Source organism: Camelus ferus, chromosome X (assembly GCF_009834535.1).
Source record: "Camelus ferus isolate YT-003-E chromosome X, BCGSAC_Cfer_1.0, whole genome shotgun sequence".
Classification (NCBI taxonomy): domain Eukaryota; kingdom Metazoa; phylum Chordata; class Mammalia; order Artiodactyla; family Camelidae; genus Camelus; species Camelus ferus.
In genome coordinates this window covers 73,112,742-73,117,174 of record NC_045732.1, presented here as the reverse complement: position 1 = coordinate 73,117,174, position 4,433 = coordinate 73,112,742, and the positions used below count along the sequence as shown (strand labels likewise).

Genomic DNA, 4,433 nt, shown 5'->3' with positions numbered 1-4,433 from the left:
AGCCAGGCTGAATTGTAGCTTCTAGTTCCCTGCGACCTTAGTTATGCAACATACACTTAACGTAACTGGGCTTTGTGAGCCAGAAATTAAGACAAATGTCCTGTCAAGGAGTTAGAATATTTGAAATTGTAACTGCCTCTGAAAATCCAAGTCTATGAGGAATAAAGGGCAAGTATTATTTTCCCTATTTGTCAGATAGAAAATGGAAGTCTAGAAAGATTTAGTGAAGGAAGCCTGGGAAAACAGACCCCAGGTGACAGAGCCCACATGTCCTTTCTCTGAGACTGGTGTTCTTTTAACTGTTATGTTCAGTCTCTGCCTCCTCTGAAAAGGCCTTGAACACCACACGGCTAATGAACTTCCCAGTCACATCTCTCCTTCAAATATTCATTAAAATTCCTAAATCAAAATGCATAATTATATTATAGAAATAATTAACATTGTGTGGAAAAAATCATTACTCTAAAAGTTTCAATCAGCAGTAATTGTGCCTCAGATAAACTTCATGAGCTGTGATATTGCCACAGCACAAAGATACATTAAAAGTTGACACAAAAGAAAAAGATGATGTAAAGTCCACTTGAATAAGAAAAAATTGTGAATGGATTATTTTAATACAGCAATGTATTACTTCCATCATTGTTGCACAAACTTTGATAACCTGAATTAACTGTGTAGCTTCTAACTTTTTAAAAATCTGACTTGCCTAGTTTCACTTGACAAAATTTCTTGCAGCATGATAAACATCACTACTTAATCTTATTCTGACATTTGAAGAAACACACATTCTATGTGCAAGAAGCATGCAACTGTAATGTCATCTTTGAAAATTACCTTGTTACCTAGGCAGGAGAGTATCACATAAAAAAACAAAAAGGGAGTGTTCTTGAGCAAAAGCAGTGCTAATCAACTCAGCATATTTAACAGGACTGAGCTACTAAGAGTTGACAGGGACTCAAATGGTCAACAAATCCAGATGGTCATTTATTAATACTTTGAGCATGTGTATGCCTTTCTTGAAGTTTGTCTGTGATGGTCCAGCAGGATACTCATGTTCAACCTCCTCTGGGACAGTCACAGATGTCTCTCAGGCAGCTGTGGCTGGGGTCTGGAGTGTCACTTATGGCAGTAGCACAAGGAAAAGCTGACTAAGTAGAGCTTGACTTTATCAACATCTTGTGCCTGTGCTTACATATTACAGACCCATGGTAATCATCATACCAGTAAAGAAGAAAGAAGACGACGTCAATTCTCTATACTTTTGTATCACACTTCAGACTGCAAATGGTAGATGAGCCATTGCCATGGTTACAAAGATAAGCAAGAATCGAATAAAACAGACCTCTGAGATAGAAATATATATAAATCTATCAGGCCTTTCGGTTACCACTAATCTAACTATAGACTGAAAAAAGGTGAGAAAATCATCACTAGGACTATCCCTACAATGCAATCCTTCCATGTGTTCAAGTCTAGAAAAATCACTAGATTTTTCTACGTATTTTATTAGACTACATATATAATAAATATCTAAATATATGTACTGAGCTCTATATGTTTCATATATTTCATCTTATTTAATCTTCATAATAATCCTGTGAAATGGGTATGATAATTTTCCCATTTTACAAATGAGGAAACTGGATATAGACAGGTTAAAGGCAAAATAGCCAAGCCACACAGCTACTATGTTTTAAAACTGAGATCTTGGCTCATGTTCTTCTCATGACATCACATTTCAAGGTCAGCTGCAAGTGAAGGGCGGATAGGCCGGGTTCCAATAACAGCATTCAGAAGCATCTCTGAATCCAATTTTTTTGTAGAAGCTCATGAAGGCCCCTGAAGCTCAACTGATGTTGAGTGGAATGCCAACTTGAGTCAGTTACAAAGAAATGAGTTTGGTTTTCCAGCAAAGACAATTAGCATGTCCTTTATCTTTCATGTAATTTGGCACCCTCAGGGAAAACTCAAAAGTGGCACTTTTTTTTTTTTAAGAGCTGCATTGTTCCCACTAGAGTTCAGCATTCTACATGGAGATTTCTACAACTGCCTTTAGGCCATGAAGCAAGTACAAGGGTGCAGGGGGAAGGGAGAGCTAAGGAAAGGTTCGTTTGCTCCTGTAAAAAGGCATAACGGGGTTATATGCTGAATGTATCCTTACCTCTTCACAGCAAATTATCCCCAGGCCTTTGATTTAAGGCAAAACTCACCCAGCTACAGGCGGGGCCAAATCTCACCAAAGCCTATTTTTGTAAATAAAGTTTTATTGGATCACAGCCACACTTATTTGGTTGCATATTTGGTGATGTCTATGGCTGCTTTCATGCTACAATGGGAGAGGTGAATAGTTAGGATGGAGAACGTATGTTCTACAAAATCTAAAATATTTACTGTCTGGATTTTTACAGAAAAATGTTGACAATTCCTGGTTTAAGGAACAAAAGCTCTCTGCCTGTGGATCTCTGTGGGACTGCCTCCTGAAGCCCTCAGCCTGTAAGTCAGACCTTTCAGGGGTTTCTTTTGGCTACAAGATAAGGCATGTGCTTTGTATTTGGTTAGGAAGCTCCCTTAATTATCTTAATTTGCCTAAAGAGCCTTTGCTGAAGGGTACTTAGTGATATTTTTAAGGCACTGAAAAAAAATACTCTTTTATTTATTTTGCCTCTTATAAATTTTATTTGAACTTTTAGAATCAAACTTTGCTTTTCTCTTGTTTTTATTACCTTAAATGAGAAATAAGAATAGTTCTGCACAGAGTCCTTTAGCTGGCCTCTTCCTCCCCACTGCCCCCAAAGAAAAATGATACAACGTTATCATTACATTCCAGTTTAAATGTAAGATGACATTTCCAAGATTCAAAGAGAAAAGTTGCTCTAGCAAATAGTTCTTTTTTTAATATCTATTTATCTGCGCATCCAGATATTTAGCATACTCACTCAGATCCATTGGGTACTTTTTCCTCAAGGAAGTTCCACCCTCCCTGGCCTTTATGTTACCTCTTCTCACATTATGAACCTTTCCTTAGCTCTCCCTTCCCCCTGCACGATTGTACCTGCTTCATGGCCTAAAGGCAGTTGTAGAAATCTCCATGTAGAATGCTGAACTCTAGTGGGAACAATGCAGCTCTTAAGGTAAGAAGCTCAACACTATCTGCACAGAATTGGTTCAAGCTTTTCAGGGTCAAAACCAACCAAATCAGCTACAAGAAATAAGAATTGGTCTCTGTTTTCTCAATTCTGTGGAAGCCCAAGCCCACTATTATTTTCATAAAATACAGTATTTCTTTTCATTCCCCTGGTAAGTATCTTTCACATAGATAATACATTTGCTGGCCTGTCCTGTTCATTTTCAGCAGCCACAGGCAATTGCTTATCATTCAACAGAGTTCTACACAATCATTTCAGATGGTTCCCTTTTTTAGGCAGCCTTTTTAAGTAGGCTAGAAACTATATCTAAAATCACTGTGCTTGCTTTGGCAGCACATATACTAAAATTAGAAAGATACAGAAAAGATTAGCATGGTCTCAGCACAAGGATAACATGCAAATTCACAAAGTGTTCCATAATTTTTGGTAACCGGTGGGGAGGGGATGGGAAGGGATAAATTGGGAGTTGGAGATTTGCAGATACTAACTACTACATATAAAATAGATAAACAACAAATTTATACTGTAGAGCACAGGGAACTATATTCAATATCTTGTAGTAACCTATAATGAAAAAGAATATGAAAATGAATATATGTATATATATGTATGACTAAACTATTATGCTGTACACCAGAAATTGACACAATGTTTTTTTAACATTTTTTATTGATTTATAATCATTTTACAATGTTGTGTCAAATTCCAGTGTTCAGCACAATTTTTCAGTTATTCATGGACATATACACACTCATTGTCACATTTTTTTCTCTGTGAGTTATCATAACATTTTGTGTATATTTCCCTGTGCTATACAGTGTAGTCTAATCTACAATTTTGAAATCCCAGTCTATCCCTTCCCACCCTCCACCCCCCTGGTAACCACAAGTCTGTATTCTCTGTCTGTGAGTCTATTTCTGTCCTGTATTTATGCTTTGTTTTTGTTTGTTTGTTTGTTTTTGTTTTTGTTTTTGTTTGTTTAGATTCCACATATGAGCGATCTCATATGGTATTTTTCTTTCTCTTTCTGGCTTACTTCACTTAGAATGACATTCTCCAGGAGCATCCATGTTGCTGCAAATGGCATTATGTTGTCGGTTTTTATGGCTGAGTAGTATTCCATTGTATAAATATACCACCTCTTCTTTATCCAGTCACCTGTTGATGGACGTTTAGGCTGTCTCCATGTCTTGGCTATTGTAAATAGTGCTGCTATGAACATTGGGGTGCAGGTGTCATCCTGAAGTAGATTTCCTTCTGGATACAAGCCCAGGAGTGGGATTCCTG

At 37.2% G+C, this 4,433-nt stretch overlaps 1 non-coding gene and 1 pseudogene across 1 annotated transcript; one reads left to right on the top strand and one right to left on the bottom strand.

The window, feature by feature from the left end:
* Window positions 1-412: 412 nt before the first annotated feature.
* On the bottom strand, window positions 413-536 carry LOC116662322 (annotated as a pseudogene).
* A 2,927-nt stretch (window positions 537-3,463) lies between these two features.
* LOC116662347 lies at window positions 3,464-3,570 on the top strand. Its single transcript, XR_004318383.1, has one exon. It is a non-coding gene; the product is annotated as a U6 spliceosomal RNA (small nuclear RNA).
* The last annotated feature ends 863 nt before the right edge of the window (window positions 3,571-4,433 follow it).